Source organism: Rhipicephalus microplus, chromosome X, assembly GCF_043290135.1.
Source record: "Rhipicephalus microplus isolate Deutch F79 chromosome X, USDA_Rmic, whole genome shotgun sequence".
NCBI lineage: Eukaryota > Metazoa > Arthropoda > Arachnida > Ixodida > Ixodidae > Rhipicephalus > Rhipicephalus microplus.
In genome coordinates, this window is record NC_134710.1 from 189,497,965 (window position 1) to 189,518,138 (window position 20,174).

The 20,174-nt window shown below is 43.7% G+C and overlaps 1 non-coding gene across 1 annotated transcript; it reads left to right on the top strand.

Annotated features, from left to right (window-relative positions):
* The first annotated feature begins 7,409 nt into the window (after positions 1–7,409).
* Positions 7,410–7,482, top strand: TRNAK-UUU (transfer RNA lysine (anticodon UUU)). Its single transcript has one exon. It is a non-coding gene; the product is annotated as a tRNA-Lys (tRNA).
* Positions 7,483–20,174: the final 12,692 nt, after the last annotated feature.

The window sequence follows — 20,174 nt, forward strand, 5'->3', positions numbered from 1 at the left end:
ATAAGGATGAAAAAAGTGTCCAGCTTGTTTCTCTTTTGTAAGACAAGCCACGCAATACGTGTGCTTAGTCACACACCACATCATGATATCGAAAACATCTGGACATTGAATTCGAAAGTTGGCTGCCGGAAGAATATAGTTTTCTTTTGCTATTTATTGCTTCATTGTGCTCTACACATGGTTTTATTTGCATTTCTCTTTGAAATTCACATGATATGTAGATCAATAAAAGCGAATATTTAACTCACCACGGTAGTCTAGTGGTCATTACGCTTCACTGCTGAACTGCAAGTCGTGTAATCGAATCGCAGCCGTGGTAACCACGTTATCGATGGAGGCGCAAACGCTTGAGGCACGTGTGCTTAAATTCAAGTGCACGTAAAACAACCCCAGGAGGTCGAAAGTGCCGGAGACTTGAGCAACGCGGTTTCTAATAATCGTATGTGTTTGAGACGCGGAACTCCAATTATTATGGAAATACAATTAACTTAGAAGGGGTAAACAATAATCCAGAAATAATAGGCCAGAAAAAAGGCACGTCCTATTTACGTCACGGGTATCTCATTTGTGGCTAATCTTGGATGTGGTATTTTCAGATAGGGGCCCGATTTCTTTCGCCGTATTATCAAGTTTATCACGCATGGCATCTTTCTTCGTTCTTCTTGTGATATCGCGCAATTTGTTCATTTTATTCGCTTCTCAAGTAAGAACGAAAATACAAAGTGTTTGCTGTAGTTATGTTTTAGTGCAAACTTCCGAGACAAGGTAGACAGAAGCCAAGCTATTACAAACTGCTTTTTGGCACGCTTCGGTGGAGGCAAAATGGTCGAAGCCGTGTACTGTTTTATGTCAAAGCACCGAAATTAACACCAGATGGTAAAAATTCCCCGAGGTGTCCCCTACGGCGTCTCTCAGAATCATATCGTAGTTTGGGGTCGTGAAACCCCAGATACTTTATTATTATTATGGAGTCTTGGTTTGGAAGACCTTTATTAGGCCCGAAGAACCGGCAGCCGACAGCTGAGATGATCGGACCAAGATGATGATGCTACGCGACAACGATGGGGATGCATGAGCCACACATGATAATGATGATAATGTACCGGTGAAGAGGATGCGTATACTAAATGCCCACATCAATTCCCCCCACGTGAAAGCGGCCAGCCTGGCCGCGGCAAGTCAAGGTGACAAAGAACGTCGCATGAAGGGCTTCATACGGGAGACATGGACGACCTCTGTAGTTCGATAACGGCGATCTGTTGGGGCTACAAGTGGCGTCACGCGATAATTCACTGGTGAAGTCTCTTCAAGAACTGTGTACGGTCCAATAAACCGAGGCTGAAATTTGTCGCACAAACCAGGTGTGCGAACAGGCGTCAAAAGGAGCACTTCGTCTCCAGGTTGGAAGAATACATCACGATGCGATTCATCATAAACTAGCTTTCTGTCTTCCTGGCGGGCTTCAGTGTTTATACGAGCTCGTTGGCGGCACTGTGCGAGTCGTGAAACGTATTCCTCTGAAGAGGATGGAGATGAATTCACTTGGCAGGTAAAGAAGGAGACGTCCAGGAAAGTAGTAGGGGAGCGTCCATAAACTAGGTAAAATGGCGAGTAGCCGGTTGTTCGCTGAATGGCCGTATTGTAGGCGAAAGTGACGAATGGGAGAACAACGTCCCAGTTTTTGTGGTCTGGTTGAATATAGGCGGCGATCATGTCAGCAAGAGTGCGGTGGAATCGCTCAGTGAGGCCGTTAGTCTGGGGATGATAACTAAAGGCAGTCTTGTGAGTTGTGCCGGAGGCCTGAAGAAGTTCGTTCACTAGTTGTGAAAGGAAGGCCCTTCCACGGTCACTGAGCAACACACGTGGAGCACCATGACGCAGTATAATGGCTCGGAGGATGAAATCGGCAATCTCAGAAGCTGAACCTGTAGTAACGGATGCCGTCTCGGCGTAGCGCGTCAAATGGTCAATGGCTGTTACTATCCACCGGTTTCCAGCAGCACTGACTGGGAGGGGGCCATAAAGATCGACGCCTACAACTTCGAATGGTGTGGCTGGGCACGGAAGAGGCTGTAGTTTACCGGCGGGAGCAGATGTTGGTAGTTTTCTACATTGGCAGGTAGTGCAGGACCCGACGTACCGAGCTACGCTAGTGGTAATGCCTGGCCAATAAAACCGACTTCGAAGGCGATCGTAGGTTTTATGGTAACCAAGGTGACCAGCAGTCGGATGGTCATGAAGTGCCCTGAGGACTTCGGAGCGAAGCGATCGGGGTAGAACGGGAACCCAGCGCTGACCGTCAGGATGGTAAATTTTGCGGTACAGCACCGAGTTGTCCAGCTTAAATTGCGAGAGCTGGCGACGGAGCCTTGCATTAGGTGGACGGGAACTGCCAGTGAGGTAGTCTATAATACGTCGACAGTATGGGTCAGCCAACTGTCGAGAAGGAAAATCGTGCGGGTCGTCCGAAGGCAGCTGGTCCATAGAGGCGAGAGAGGAAACCGCCGTAGACGTGGACTCCGAGGGCGTGTTGTGCAAATTGACGGCTGAAACCCCGAGTGGAGTCGCTGGTAGTTGGCAGCGAGAAAGAGCATCGGCGTCACTATGCTTCCTGCCACACTTGTACACGATCTCAAAATCATATTCTTGGAGGCGTAGAATCCAGCGTCCGAGGCGTCCCGACAAGTTCTTGAGTGTCGAAAGCCAACATAAAGCATGGTGGTTGGTCACAATGGTGAAATGGCGGCCATGCAGGTATGGACGAAATTTCTGTACTGACCAAACGATGGCGAGGCACTCCTGCTCGGTGATCGTGTAGTTCCTCTCGGCTGCGGAGAGGACGCGGCTGGCGTATGCAACGACTCGCTCTCGCGAAGAGTTGTCGCGTTGCAGGAGCACGGCTCCTAAACCGCGGCCGCTAGCGTCTGTGTGCAGGAAGGTCGGTGCATCATCGTGAAAATGAGCAAGTACAGGGTCGGTCGTGAGGGCACTCTTCAACCTGTCGAAAGCTGATTCACATTCCTGAGACCACTGAAAGGGCATACCGGAAGCAAGTAGCTTATGAAGTGGTGCGGCTATGGAGGCAAAGCTTTGTATGAATCGCCGAAAGTAAGAGGCGAGACCAAGGAAACTTCGCAAATCTTTTGGTTTGTCAGGGCGAGGGAAGCGAAGCACTGCAGCAGTTTTATCAGGGTCTGGGCGAATTCCGTCCTTGCTCACAATATGACCAAGTACCTTGATAGATCTGCTGGCGAAATGGCACTTTTTGGTGTTAATTTGAAGACCAGCGCCCGCAAGACAAGTCAGGACCTCGTCCAAGCGTTGCAGATGTTGAGAAAACGTCGATGAAAAGACATCAATGTCATCGAGGTAACATAGGCAAGTCTTCCACTTCAGGCCACGCAGCACGGTGTCGATCATGCGCTCAAAAGTTGCGGGCGCATTGCATAGACCGAACGGCATAACATTGAATTCGTATAGGCCGTCCGGCGTTGCAAACGCAGTTTTTTCTTTATCATCTTCGTGCATGGGGATTTGCCAATAGCCTGAACGCAAGTCGAGGCTCGAAAAGTATTCAGCACCCTGTAAGGAATCTAGGGCGTCGTCGATGCGTGGCATGGGGTATACGTCCTTTCTAGTGATCTTATTGAGTGCTCGGTAATCGACGCAAAATCGTACGGAACCGTCTTTTTTACGCACCAAAACCACTGGAGACGACCAAGGACTGGTTGAGGGTCGGATTATCTCCCGTTGCAGCATATCGTCTACGTTTTCCTCAATGATTTTTCGTTCGGCTAGGGAGACGCGGTACGGACGACGATGCACAATGGATGTTCCGTCGGTCTGAATACGATGTGCTGTAGCAGTTGTCTGACCCAGGCTGGATGAATGAACGTCAAAAGAGTTTGCATGCTTTTGCAACAAATCAAGCAGCTGCTGCTTCTGCAAGTCTGTCAAGTCCTTGTTGATGGCTGCTGTAAAGGCCGAGGAAGCAGCATGATCTCCAGGATGGCCTTTAGAGGAGGCAGGGGTAAGAGGCACGACGCACACAGGCTCCAGATCGGCAACGCAGGCGACAGTAGTGCCCCGCGGCAGTAAAATTTTATCTGGTGTGGTGTTCGTAGCAGCGAGGACAGCTGATCCATCGTTGAAGCGAGCCACACCTGATGCCAGAGCTATGCCTTTATTAAGGCAATACGGTGACGGAGTGACCAAAATGTCACCAGAGTCGACGTCGTTGGACAAAACTGTCACTAATTGATGTTCGTTTGGTGGTAACTCGATGTCTACTGCAGCGATGAGTCGAAGTGGCCTGTAGGTTTCGTCGTTGAGCAAGTGGTCCGTGTCAGTAAGATGGACGACACGTTGTGCACAGCAAATAGCCGCAGAAGCAGAGGAAAGAAAGTCCCAGCCTAAAATGAGTTCATGGGAGCACGGGGATAGCACAGCAAATTCTATATGATGAAGAATTTCGTCGATTAGTACACGGGCAGTACAGAGAGCGGAAGGGCGAATCATTGTTCCCTGGGCTGTAACCAGTGTCGGTCCATCATAAGGCGTCGTGACTTTTCGAAGACGGGCACACAAATCAGCACGAATAACAGAAAACGCAGCCCCAGTGTCCACCAAAGCATCAACGTCCACTCCCTCAACTGTGACCGCAATCATATTGTAGGGGCGCGCTGGAGGAATTGGAGTCTTGTGTTGTAATGCAGTTTGTCCTCCAAAAACTGCATCGCTTAGTTTTCCGGACGCCGATCAGAAGTAAGGGAAGCGGGCTGAAGAGGAGAAGAAGAGCGAGGGTAAGGCGACGGTGAACGGCGTCGGGTTGATCGGTGACTACTGCGCAGTTCACCCGATGCTGGCGGAGATGGAGACCGACGCGGCGGTGACGAATAACGGCGACCCTGGTACAAGGCTCCTGCGGTATAGTCCCGTTCGCGTATGTCATACCCTCGGCGCTCGTCTTGCTGGCGCTTGCGGCAAAAGCGTGCAATGTGACCACGATAGCCGCAATAATAGCACGTAGGCCGAGTCGATCGATGAGGAGGGTAGTAGCTTGCGCTAACTGCACCAGGAGAGAGAGAAGTCAGAGGGACAGGTGACGGCTCACGCGGTGGTGATGAAAAGCTCGTGGGAAAGCTTGTGGGAGGTGCGGCAGCAACCGACGCGTACGTTCGTGGCGGGGACGTCGAGCTGACGGTGTCTGGTGGTGCGGCGGCGGTGTGCGGGAACGATGGTAGAGTACGAGAGACAATGGGCTGCAGGTTGGCCATGTGGGTCATGGACGTGAGCTCTTCCCTGATGACATCCCGCAATGACGTTGAAGAAGGCTGAATGGTAGATACTGATGGTAGTGTGAATCCCATTGATTCTAATTCTTCGCGTATTATCACCCTTATCGTTTCTCGTAGGTTTGGATCAGTCGTAATACGGGCCGCGTCACTGTCCGGTTGTAGGCGCATCGACTCAAGTTCTTCGAGGCGCTGACAGGTTGTCGCAACGTCAGCAACGGTAGCCGGATTCTGGATTGCAAGGGCATTGAATGCGACGGGTCCAATGCCCTTAAGAAGCTGACGTACCTTGTCTGACTCTGTCATTGGGGTGTCAACCCGGCGGCAAAGTGAAAGGACATCCTCGATGTAGAATGTATACGACTCCCCGATGTGCTGTTTCCGAGTCGCAAGAGCTTTCCTTGCGAGAGCTGAACGGACAGCCGGTGTGCCAAAGACATGGCGAAGCTGATCTTTGAAGGCTGACCAGTCGGGGATGTCCATGAAGTGGTTGAGGAACCACGTCTTCGCGACACCCGTGAGGTAGAATGACACGTAAGCGAGTTTGTAGGTGTTATCCCACCGGTTAGCAGCGCCGACCCGTTCGAAATCGTCCAGCCATTCCTCCACATCTTCCCCGCGCATACCAGCGAAGGGATGGGGCTCACGCTGGAGGCTGTTAATGACGTGAAAAGGCGCGGCACGCGGTGGCGGAGTGGGAACGGCTGCAGCACCGACCTCTTCTTGGTGCGACATATTTCCGGACACCTGGCCCAAGCGGCGACCTGAACGTAGCTCCAGGGGGTAGAGTGGTCGAGAGGATGGCGGGGGATCCAACAGCACGCTCCACCACGTATGGAGTCTTGGTTTGGAAGACCTTTATTAGGCCCGAAGAACCGGCAGCCGACAGCTGAGATGATCGGACCAAGATGATGATGCTACGCGACAACGATGGGGATGCATGAGCCACACATGATAATGATGATAATGTACCGGTGAAGAGGATGCGTATACTAAATGCCCACATTATTAATATTGCACAAAGAAAAAAAAACAGATGTAATCCTCATAGGCATGGGTGTGATTGGGGCAGGGGGAGGCCGCCCCCCCTGGTCACCTAAGAATGGGGAGGGGCGCAAAGTGTTCCCCATACATTGACTTAACAGGGAAGGAAGCACTGCGACGAGTCGTCGCCCTTCCTGAAAGGAAAGCCTGCGCCCACCTATGCTAATCCTAGGTTCACACAAGTTAAACCACAAAAAAAAAATGAGAGAAGGCTAGTAAAGTGTTCGAAAAAGAATTCCCAGGCAACTCAAAAACACAGATTCACTGGAAATGCTCATTATGCTGAGATTTAAAATGTGATGTAAATATAGAATCTCCAATTACTCACCGGTATTTGCGTAGAAGTCAATCTCAATGGTGCGTTTCCGATGGAGGCGGAATTGTAGGCCCGTGTACTCAGACTTGGGTGCACGTTAGAGAACCCCAGGTGGTCGAAATTTCCGGAGCCCTACACTACGGCATACTTCATAATCATATGGTGGTTTTGGGACGTTACACTACACAAATCAGTGAATCAATCAAACTCAATGGAGCTGAAGGCAAAGCGATGCTGCAGTGTATAAAAAACGATATTTGAGAGCGAAACGGCAGTTTGATTCCTGCTGAATTCGAAAAGGGACATGAGATTTCATGAAATAGAATGCAAATATGTTTTAGCGAAAAACAGACTGTGTTCGCAGGGCTTCTTCAGATGCCGAGCGAACGTGGTGACGTCATCCTTGGTATGCAGCGCTGCTGAGGCGTGGCCTCCTCGCTTAGAGGTGTGCGGCACGGTCATTGTATTTGTAAGCCCAAAGATTGTTATCATGTCCTTTATAAGAACTAACGAGCGTTGATTATCAAGACAATAAAAAGCAACAGCAACAGCCATTCAAACATTCCTCTGCACAATTCGTACCTTTCTTGTGAAGCAGCAATGACCAATTCACACAAGGCAACCGAGAAGCACAGCCGAATTTTTGTACTGCAAACGCATCGACACATGCACGCCCAATCTTCTTTTGCAAACAAGCTTTCTCTCATTTTTATTTGGTTTGCCACGATGTAACGACGCAATTTTAATTTTTCGTGGCCCGGGTAGCTCAGTAGGTAGAGCGTTAGGCTTTTAACTTAGCGGTCCAGGGTTCGAGCCCTTGCTTGGGCGTCAATTTTTTCTGACTGGTATTAGTTGGTTATCTCTTTGCTTGTCTTTATAGCATGGTTTATGCCTATAGCTGGCTACCTATATACCTATATTCAGTCCAATAGGGCCAGTGGCTGCCACGTCGAGAAAGTGGGTGGGCTCTTACTATGACAGTGCGGACACTGTTGTCCACCCACTGTGCCACCTGATGAAGATTTTCAACTTGTACTAAGCTGAAAAGCGAAGATACGTAACCCCAGGGTCTCTTCATTATCGATGGCATCGAATGAAAGAGCGTATAGCGAAGGCGCGAGGGCAACGTAATCGCTGTCGTTCCCACTGTCTGCAACGGCAACATGAATCACCTCAACAGGCAATCTATCTCGGTGCAGCTCGAGGAACTGGTGCCAGGTGAAATCATCGACGTCAGAATGGAGCCCCGTAGAACATCCCATGTTTCCGCACTGCACACACTACGCGCAATGTAGCAGAGCGCGATCTGACCACCGTCCGCTCCTACCTCTCAGCAGTTACTGCAACATCGTCGCTGGCGTCATCTACGATGTTGACAAATATCCACTCCAAGCTCCGGTTTGTGCGGCCTTGTCAAGCTGGGTAATGAAGCTAACGTCATCGGTGCTTACACGTAGATTTTAAAGGCAATCAGCTTTCCGCTTTCATGCATGTGTAAAGCCAGGCCAATTCCTTCACCTTGTAAGATTTTTGGTGTCAATACTACAGCAATAAAACAACGGCATAGTATATGATCTCGATATGATGAAACAATTTATTTATTTATTTATTTATTTATTTATTTATTTGAAGATACTGCTAGCCTCACATCTGAGGCTGTTGCAGGAAAGGGAATATCTTCAAGTAGGTGTGTACGATGGTAAGGTTGAATCAGACAATGCATATGTTCTCTACATTAACTATACGAGGGCTGCTAAATGGTGGCAGTAATAAACAGCATATTAGAATGGAGATACATATTCAAAAGAACACAGTTTAAGTAGGCACTAAAATAAGTTAGGTTCGACTAGACAGTGCATATGCACTAGGCAAAAAATTATACAATTGCTACAAAAATGACAATATGACATTCAACACACTCAGTGTAAGGCCTGACAAGTACCGTATAATTCATGGGTAGCGCAATTTCCCGGCAGTAAAAAAGACACTGAGAAGTGAAACATATTATTATTGTGTAACGCAGAAATCTTGCTTGGAGATGATAATTATAAAGCATCCCCTGTTATCTTGGAGATAAAAGCTTCAGTGACGTACACTTGATAGCATCGTTTGTTAGCCCATCCCAATCTCAAATTGCTTGCAGGAAAAAAGTATACCTGAAAATGTCGTTGTGAAACCTGTATTAAGCTAAGGGCTTGGTATGTTTAGTTCGGGAACTAGTTGTATCCGAGTGTAGTAACTACGGTAGTTGTTCGCATTGATCTTCATGCTGCCATTAAGAAGAAAGAAAAGGAACTTTAGGCGAAACAGTCTGGCTCGATCTTGTATAGTGGGTAAAGTGGCTTGCTTTAATAGTTCAGTCGGAGAGTCGTGACTCACGATACTTTTTAAAGATAAACCTAAGTGCCTTTCTTTGTACACCCTCCAACTATGCTCTGTAATGTTTATGGAAGGGAAACCAACATATTAATGCACATTCCAGTGTTGATCGAATGAGTGACAAGTATGCTTGGCGTTTAGTATCTACGGATGCGCATCTAAGCGAACGTTTCAATGAGTACAAAACGGTCGGTGCTTTGTTAACAACGTATGTTACTTGCTTGTCCCATTTGAAATCTGACGAAATTATGACACCTAAATATTTATATTGTTCTACTTTCCTTAACATCTGTCCTAAATAATAGTGGAAGTTCATGGGCGTTCTTTTTTTGTCACTGTCATACAAACTGTTATATCTACGTTAGGCATCATCTACCAAGTCTGACACCACTGTGTTATATGTTCAAGGGCTCTGTTTAGAATCATCTGATCTTTGTGGCAAGTGATTTGTTTATAGATTATGTAGTCATCTGCAAACATTCTCACTGTTGCGTTACAATTGATGTGAAAATCGTTAATAAAAAGAAGAAAAAGCATAGGAGCTAGAAGGGCACCTTGTGGAACACCAGACAGCACATAGCCGTAATCCGAAGAGTGGTCTTTGTTGTGAACATACTGGCGTCTTCCAGTAAGATAACTTTTTATCCACTTGGTGATGATGTTATCTCCGAAGTAATGCGCAAGTTTCTGAAGCAACTTAGGATGGGAAAGAAGTCAAATGCTTTGGATAGATCTAAAAAAATTATATCCGTATTGCCACCTTTGTCCATTATAAGTGCTAGGTCGTGGATTGTTTCAACCAGTTGAGTAGTTGTAGACACTCCTTTCCGAAAGCCATGCTGATTCGTGACAATTAGGTTGTTTTTTTCTACGAATGATACAACGTGTTTCAGTATTAGATGTTCAAGAATTTTTCCGGCCGTACAAGAAAGCGAGATTGGTCGGTAGTTTGATGTGTTCATAAGGTCACCGGATTTGTGGATAGGAATAACCTTGGCTATTTTCCATTTCTGCGGGATTACACAAGTTTTTATTGTTTTGTTATATATGATCAGCAAGAACTTTGACATCCATTCTGTGTAGCGTATCAAAAATGCATCTGGTATGTTGTCGAGGCCACGGGATTTTTTAGGGTCTATTTCGAGTAAGAGGCAAAAAATGCCCGATTCAGTTAGGATTAAGTCGTCTAGTTTGGCAGTGTTGCATGGAAGATAACTGAGGTCGAGGTTCTTACCGTTGTCACGTGTATGTAGTAAAACAAAATAATCATTAAACTGTGTAGCCTTCAGCCGGGGTTGGGTTCCTGATCTGATATGGCTTCGAATTAAGGTATCGCCAAAACTAAGAAGGGGATTCTTTGATAAATTTACTTGAGGTTACATTCATATATTCATCCTTTGCCATTTTAAAGCAGCTTTTACTGCAAGAAAATGCTCACTTATTTTAGCCGTGCAGCCTGGTAACAATACTTTATTTGTCATTTTCCTTAATCTGGCAAGCTTTCGTTTTAGTTGTATAATTTTTCTTGTTATCCAAGGGTTTGTCTTGCGGACTGGTTTAATCTTTGTGGGAACATATTTTGATAAGCAGTGCTGAACGATTCTTTCAAAAGTTGTCCATAACTCATCTACTGAAACTGTATCATCCTGCGAGAATGAGCTAAAGGTGGAATAGGATTCATCTAGGTAGTCAAGAAGGCTCTCGTCATCGGCATTCACCCAGTCGAAAATTCGTGTACTTCCTTTATGCTTAGTCCACGCTGTGCCCAACAGCAAGAAGCATTTAGTTGCTTTGTGGTCCGATATGCCACTGACGACTTCCCATGAAATCCTGTCTTCTGCTATGCATTCGTTCACAAATATCAAGACAAGTACATTACTGCTTTTTGTTGTAACACTTGTTGGTTTTCAAATAAGTTGTCTAAGGCTAAAGTTAAAACAAAGATCAAGCAGCTCATCTGGATTATCAGTGTCAGCAGTATGATCAAGGGAATCCCATGTTACACCAGCGAAGTTGAAATCCTCCGTAAGGATTATCTTTGTAGACTGCGTGAAATGAGCTTCCATATAATTTGCTAGTACATGTAATACATCACAAGAAGCAATTGGGCCCTTGACTATTATAGGCAGTCGAATATTTAGGCGGAAATATCCAGGCTCTGAACATCGCGCCATCATAAGACATTCGGTTTTCAAACGCATTCTACTGACAACATACAGTTTCTTACTATTCGTGGGAATTATGAGCGGTGTTTTACAACATAAAAGTTAAACGCTTTAAACAGTGTGATGTAAAACGATCGCCGACAAACACTGCATGACACCGAACGATTTAGAAAAAACATTTTCTCATAACGATTTCATCCTCTAACTTTAGTTTATTAGTGAAGCAAAGTAAAAACGTCTCTAACAGATTGGCTATAGAATGTCCAAGTTTCTTCACTAGTTCACCATTTGGATGTCAGTGCGCGACATTCCAGGATATGACGCAATGAGGTCACGTCGGGTGGATGTGGAAGAAGCCGCCTAGGTGCTGACGCCGTCAAGCCATGCGGCTCAAGTAGTCGACCCGAGATAGAAGACGTGGCCGGGTTCATGACGAAGACGAAGTGCAAAGCGATGTCTGGCGCAGTCGAGAATATGCAAAACGCGAAAAATGTGCTCTGCGTGACAAATCTTAAGCGGGCATGGAAGGAGTTGCAGCTTAGCTTTAGCCGATACTTCGATCGTAATGGCGGCATGATCTCGCTCATGGCTGCCACCACCAGGAAAGTCCTGACGGCTGCAGACCATTCCGGTGTCGACTCTGCTGTATTCATGCTCTTCTCGGTGTTTCGGAGGCCCATGGCGGCTTGCAGATAGCCCCGCCTTCCGTCACTTTCTTAAGCAGGCAGAAAGCCTGCTCAAAATACTTCTCAGACGCCGAAGCCAACTTAATTGATAGCAGGACACACAAAACAATGATGATCATCATGACCCCGCAGGTATGGCACTTACCCACAAAGGGGGATGTACCAACAGCCGAATGGCAAAATACTTAAAGTAATGAACTGTGCACAAAATGGAATGCAGGCGCATTCTGCCTTCTTCGTTGCCTTTTTATTTTTCTGCTTACAAACACCAGCGCCCATAAAATATCTCATTATTTCTTCTTTTATTTCGTTGTTCCCTCAAATGTATACTTTTGAATCATCACAAACATTCTGTTTCTCAGAGAATATGTTTGTGATTGATGTTAGAATGGCCACACTTCCTAATTAGTTTCAAATGGATTGCTTTTTTCCCTTGATTGGTCCAAGGGTCAGAAAGGTGGCAGTTATGTGCGTATAATTTATAGATACATATTTATTTATACCCAGAATATGTACTCAGGAACGCTGACCAAGACGACAAAGGTGGGATAAAGAAATCTGAAGGACCAAGCGTAAGCAAAACATTACATGCGGATGACACTATTTCAGCCACAAAAAGCACGTATTACCCGAGAGTCCTTGTGTTGTATGAGAATATAAGGTGTAATCTGCGTATAGGGGAAAATCAACTAAAACAAAGCGTTTAGTGATCTCTCAGCGAAAAATAACAAAATGTTATTGTTAATGCAACAGTATAAAACTGGTATCTCTATACAAGTGTATCGCAATTACGGAAGTATAATGTAATAACGCACAAATTCCGATGCCTAATGGTCACAGCACCACACGATACACTTTCATGCATTAGAAACAACAGCACTGGTCCTTCGTGTTAATGTTACAGATCATTTGTTATTACCAGTCTTCTTAGATGTAGAATCGAGTTCAACTAGCACTGAATGATTGATTTTATTTATTTATTTATTTATTTTTTTTTCTTTATTTATAATACCCTCAGGGCCAACAAGGCATTAAAGAGGGGAGTGGGTAAATACATGAAAAATACAAATAAAGCAGTGCAATAAATACAAATAAACAATACAATAATTAAAAATAAAACAATACAATAAAAGACAGATATTATTAACATTTCTGCAGAATATTAAAAAATAGTTATTACTAAATATACAAAAACAGAAGCAATAAGCATAGGTAACAGATTTTCTTGGTTATACAATGTTAGCTAATGTTTCGTGGAAAAGTTTGAAGTCAGTAATGGTTGCGACATTCGGGGGAAGGCGGTTCCAATCATGAGATGTGCGGGGAATAAATGACTGAAAGAAAAACCTAGTGTGACATGATGCGATTCCTACCTTATTGCGATGATCAACATGGTTTGAGATGTACAGAGGCTGGAGTATCAGGTCATTATGAAGTGTAGGGTGATAGAAAATTTTATGAAACAGTGAAAGACGGGCGATTTTTCGTCGGTGAGCCAATGGAATAAGTGATAAATTATTTTTCATTGAAGTCATACTTGCAGTGCGGTTGTAGTTAGAGAGGATGAACCTAGCAGAGTTATTTTGTACTAGTTCAAGAGATGTGATGAGATTAGCATGACTGGGATCCCATATTCGAGTTTGGGGCGTATGAGAGACTTATAGAGTACTAGTTTCAAGGAAGAGGGTGCTTTGGAGAAGTTACGTCGTAAGTAGCCGAGCATGCGATTAGCATTGTTAATCACGTACTCTACATGAGTTGTCCAACTTAAGTTATTTGTGATGTGCACGCCAAGATATTTATAAGACAGGACGGAATCTAAAGGAACGTTGTTTAGGTGGTAGGTGTTATGATTCGAGTTAGTTCTTGATACGTGCATTATCTTACATTTCTTAATATTAAGTTCCATTAACCAGATATTACACCAATTAGCTATATTATTTAGGTCAGTTTGAAGTGTTTTAGTATCATCAACATTGCTGATTTCGCGGTAAATAACACAGTCATCTGCGAACAGATGTATGTTAGAAGTTATTGAAGAAGTTAGATCATTAATATATACAAGAAATAATAAAGGTCCCAACACTGAACCTTGAGGCACACCGGATTGTACTTCAGTTAGTGGTGAATGATGGTCGTTAGCAGTTACGAATTGGAAACGATTAGAGAGAAAATGTTCTATCCATTTAAGAAGGTTAGTGTCAATATTTAGCAAGCTTAGTTTTAAGAGCAGTAATTTATGGCAAACCTTGTCAAATGCTTTGCTAAAATCCAAAAAGATACTGTCAGCGCAAGATGATCGATCCAGAATTTGATGCAGATTATGAGTAAACGAAGCAAGCTGTGTCTCGCAGGAATACTGTTTTCTAAAACCATGTTGCGCTTTAGCAAAATATGAGTTAGACTCTAGAAAGTTAGCAAGGTTCGAGAAGATTACATGTTCTAATAATTTGCAGCAATTACTTGTTAGTGATATGGGTCGGTAATTAAGAGGCGAGTTTCTGGGGCCAGATTTATAGATTTGTGTGGTTTAACGTCCCAAAACCACCATATGATTATGAGAGACGCCGGAGTGGAGGGCCCTGGAAATTTCGACCGCCTGGGGTTCTTAACGTGCACCCAAATCTGAGTACACGGGCCTACAACATTTCCACCTCCATCAGAAATGTAGCCGCCACAGCCGGGACTCGATCCTGCTACGTGCGGGTCAGTAGCAGACTACCTCAGCCACCAGACCACCGTGGCAGCGGGGCACTCAACTAGCACCGATTCCAATTATTGCTAGGGCATTGCAGCTGCCTAGAAACGAACATTTTTTATTTATCTATTTATACATTTGGTGATTTATTTATTTTTCGCATACTGCCAATTATATAAAAAGTATTTCAAAAAGTACTCCAAATAAATGTATGGGAATCCCAAAAATCAAAAGAAAAATCATGCGAAAGAAGAAAACAGTGTTTTTAAATGGCAATGTTAAAGTGAAAACAAAAATCCATATAGCACATAGGAACATAATCATTGCCAAAAATGAAAAAAAAAGGTATGCAATAATATTGTAGGTGGCGGAATGAACTGAAATAAAAAAGAACCTACATTATAATGGCAGCTAGTGAAACGTTCGTAGCAGGTGGGGTGAATGCAAATTGTAATATACATTAATTGGGAGAGTGGCGAAAGGTTCGAAGTGATATGCTTGTGCATTGTCATTTTCAAGTAGGGGTAAAATTGCACTTATTTACGTGGTGTTGGTAATAGTGGAAGTCAAAGCGTTATCTTGCCTAATGGCTAGAGGGAAGAAAGGGTACCTAAAACAATCACTACGTAAACGGTATGAGTGCTTTAGTCATGATATATTGCATATGTTCAGTGGGCCAAATCTTAAGCTATCTTGCAGGAGTGGAAGTTTTAAAGAGGATAGTCTTTCTTGGGGACGTTCGACACAAAAACTTTGGTCCGTCTATCTGTACTTTTGTCTATTTGTCCACTCTTAACTGTTTTGGGCTCTCGGAACGGCAGCAGCAGATTCCCCCAAACGGCCAACCCCATCCCCAGCGCCCACCAATGTTGCTCAAGATATAGCATTCATACTTTTGCAGTTATAATTAAAAAGCAAATATTGCGCATATCTAAAACACCATAACCACATGTACATATTCTGTATGTGCATCTTTTACGACAAAAGGCATACATAAGTAATTCGTGATACCATAGCGTTGATCACGCTGCGCTGACCATGCAACGCGTGCATTAAAAAGCGAGTATATATATATTTAACGCTTTGCTATGACACGGTGCTGGCACCTACCAGTCGCCTTGCGTTCTACACCTTATCACCTCCGAGATGGGTGTGCGCCACACGCTTCGCTTTCCAAGAAAACTGCCAGATAGCACTCGTGATGCGCTCGTTTGCCTCCACTGTACGCTCAAAGCACTCCAACACAGCGCCTCCAGAATACCATTTACCAATTTTTTGCGCAGAACATTGTTGTTCTATGCTGGTAATTAACTTGTCAATGGAAACCAAGCCGTAGGAGCGTACTCCATATACTTATCGAAGGAATGTAATGTAATCTAGTAATTTAGTCTGAAGAAGTGCTTGATGATGGCGTGCAACTTTTTTTTAACATTAAGGGTCATTTGCAAGTTAGCACATATAGTTGATTGAAAAACACATTGTGGAGTATACAGTCATTTGCAAAAAGTGTTGTTCACCAGGGGAGTCTGTATATGCAATTCGTGGCGAATACCACCTCTATTGTCCGTAACACATCTATATTTTATTTCAATCTAACGGCGAGAAACCCATACATTTAGTCAAGTGCAAAATTTTGGAGACGGAAGGCTTCTTGATTTTATACATATTTATTTTTACAGTCTTATTTCTGTGAAATGCAATCAGTTGATTAATATTAATATTGCACATAGAATCGTCTGTTCCATGTTTAGACAGCTCTGATCTTTTGTCATGCAAATAAACAATTTCATCAAAATGAGCCTGTTTCAACGCTCGAATATATGATTTATTAAAGTATTAACATAATGGTAAATAACAAATTCACAGAACAGTATGGATTAGCTTACAAAAAGTTTCTAAGGTACAGAGGCTCATTCACACATCGAATGCGTAAGAACAAACATATAAACAGGAGCGCCTAAATTCGAATGGAAGAAATAATACGTGACCATACGAATCAAACCAATAGCATAGCTAACATAAAACTGAATATTTCGCCATAAAACAAATTTCCTGGTCATACAGGCCGGGAACACTGAAAATAGTAGGTGGGCCTTTTCGGATATTCTTCGTCGAGCCGATGACACTACCTCGTGAAAACGCAGCGTGCCCTGCGAGAGTTAAAAAAAAAACAAGAATGGAGCAAGGAAATGACAACAGCTTATGGGCGTCGTCAAATGTGAAGATGCTGCCCGACAGAACACATGCACAGGGCGATGGATTGACCGCAGAAAAGGATGGTGAAATATTAGAAAAGCAGCTGCTGCTAAGAGCACAATTCCCACTAAATGAAGCTAAAAAATTTCTTTTAATCACACATTTGGTTTAGGTACGACTTACCAGGTCTTAATTTTTTAAAACAAAAGCCGTCTGCGTGCCAATTACTATTATTGATGATAATATTTGTTCACCTGTTAGGTCACAAAAGCATAATTTTTAGTCAGTATTACTTATGGAGAGCCTGTTAAGTGAAAAATATCCTAGACACTTCTTACTCAATACCTTACAGCTCTATCTTATTTTGGTACTGTGCAAACCTGCAAAACAGCGAGTTGATTATACCACTCACTAAGTGTAAGTAAACTATCGTTATAAATACATACATACTAACTGTACTTTCCTGCAAATAACTTCTACTCACTTTTCCTATGAAAACTATGGCTACTTATACTTATATGCTATGGTAATTTATCATGATAAGTGAACTTAGTGCTAAACTTACTGGACATTTGTACTCTCTCTGGTTCTAAAGGTGGATAACACAAGTTGGGAAATGCCGACTAGACGATACCCACTCTGTCTCTGCACTCTGTCATTCCATCACACTGAAGCAAAAGGGAAAATACAAAGACGCTGCACCACATACCGAAAAGAAGTGTTCAGGATCCAAGCCATGTAATATAAAACATGGATACTAGAACAGGAACACTGCGTGGGAAAGCTTACTCCTTCCTCTCACCTGCTCCCCCTTCCCTTCAATATACTGAAGTACTAAAGATACGTGGGCCACTTTTTTTTTTATAGCGCACCTTTCCTATTTACATCACACCAACTGGATAGCATGTCCACTTTCAAGAACTTCGAAAGATATGACTCGGAACCTAAATTTTTCCGGATGACTCATTGATTGATTGATATGTGGGGTTTAACGTCCCAAAACCACTATATGATTATGAGAAACACCATAGTGGGGGGCTCCGGAAATTTAGACCACCTGGGGTTCTTTAACGTGCACCCTCCAGATGACTCAGCCTTTTTCAAATGTTCAGCAGAGATCAGATAATCCCTGTAATTGAAAATGCGAGAGATAGGATTTCACATGACATTAAATTACATTGATAAAGACAGCCGCAAATAATGGCTAGAAGTATGCGAGCAGATTCGGTGTGCACAACCTGTACAGTATAACCAGGGCTAATTGTTTTTTTACGAAAAAAAGACCTTAACATCTTTTAAGTATCTTGCCACAAGAGCATATTTCAATTGATTGAGTCTTTTTTTTTCTTTTTCTTTCCTTTTTTTTCAATGGTAGCAGCGAGGTTTGTCGTTCCCTCGTGTTTGCGGCGAAATGAGGACGAGGTATGGCAGGAAAACATACCCTTGGAGCTGCAAACTAGCCGGCAGATGAAACGACCAGCCCTGACTACTTCAAATTATTCCTAGTTCCTAGCATACCGCTTTTTTGTATGTTCTGTTAATTCCAAAACCTGCTTAATTGAAAGATTTCTCACGACCCCAATGACCTCGAAATAACGAAGTTTTACTGTATTGACATAAAACTTGTACGGACTGCGTGGAAGAGAAAGATGGTAACAGCAAGGCTGAGACATTTCGCCACAGTTGAGCTTCATCATTAGAGGCACCAGGAGCAGGGTAACTGAGTGCGTGTTCATGGAGACGTGTTGTGCGCGCTGCCTCCCTGGCAAATTTAAGGGTAGAATTTAAAAAAAAATCAATATGTAGCTTAGGACAACAAAATATTCAGCTGTAAACAAGGTTTATTATAATTTCAAAATAAGTATATAATTTTATAATAAACTGCACAGTTTTTATTTGTGCCATAACAATGTGTGAAGCATAGTTCGTTTAGGACAAGCTTTTTGTGCCACCAAAATTTTAAGGTTCTGCACTATTAATGGCTGATATTGATCTACATTAACGGTAGAATGAAAATAACTATCAAGAGAGTGAGTATAAGACAATTTAGTGGAGTAGAAGAAGTCGCAGCTTTGCCGCAAAGGCGAAGCAATGGACGCGATAGCAACAAATTCGAAGGTAACGCGCAGAATGGCAAGTAAATCGAAACGTTCCCCGTGTTTCTCACGCACAATTGATGCACAAAACGTACTCACAGGTCCAGATGAACGCGAATAAGTGTCTCAGTTGTTACTTTGCTGTGTCTGAAAAGTGCGCCCTTTTCGCAAGCTGAGGCTGTGCAAGGATTGCAGTAACCTTTGTGCGCCCCGTAAATCCAACAATCATTCCAATCATGCCACACGTAGTCCATGATCCTCCCCATCGGGAGATAAGGGCGCGCAAGACATCGTCTACTCCCCTCATCTATACGGGCCAATGTACGCGCTCATTGCGCCATCTTGCTGGTAATGCTGAAAACCCAGTAGTCCCCCCCCCCCCCCCCTAGATGCCAGCCAACGACTGGTAAATGGTAGATATAAATAGCTTGCCACATAAACATTGAAGGAAGTACCCTTCGGTGTCTCAGTGGTTAACGCCTCGCATTCACGGCGTGGAGGTCCCACATTCGATTTCGCACACCAGAGTATTTTTGCTGGATTTCTTCTTTTTGCATTTTCATTTATTAGATTTGTATACATATACGGTACATGAAATTGACGCCGAAGGCTAAATCAAGCGGAGAGTGTCCACATGATTTCTATCGCAATAAAATTGTAATGTGAGAGCTCTTAGAATCCTCAGAACGTACCAATCGCTTGCTTTAGGTTTGTAATAATTATACAGATGATATAAAGTGTTAAATGAGATACTTGCACACTTCACATGTTAAGGAATATGTGGACAATATCTCATTGCCATTTGACTATCATAAGTACCAAAAACATCATTTCTAAACTCAGGAAGTTTTCCAAATGTGGATCCAGAAAAAAACTAATTTTCAAGGTATAAGTCAAAGCTCATCAATGCGACAAGAATATGTATTTTAGAATCCTTTCTTCCATCGGGAGAGCTTGAAAATCAATTATTTTGAGCATGTGGCCTCAGTGAACTGTTCATGCAAATTGCAATGGCAAGCAACCAGGTGACAATCTTTAGGAGACTAGACAGTGAGCTATTTATAGTTTTTAGTAGCCACCTTACACTCTTAAAAAAAGTGAGTTTAACCCTTTGCGGTCCTCTCAGTTAGCGCACGACAACGCAACACGGCCGCAGTGGTCTGCTGTCTGGCACCGCCTGACAAATGTGTTCGTGGTTTATATTTCGTGGTTTTTTTTTTCACTGAAAGTCGCACGTATCTTTATAATACATGAAGTGCCTTCTCTTGAAGAATCAGGGAGCTTACTTTGTTGAGGTTTA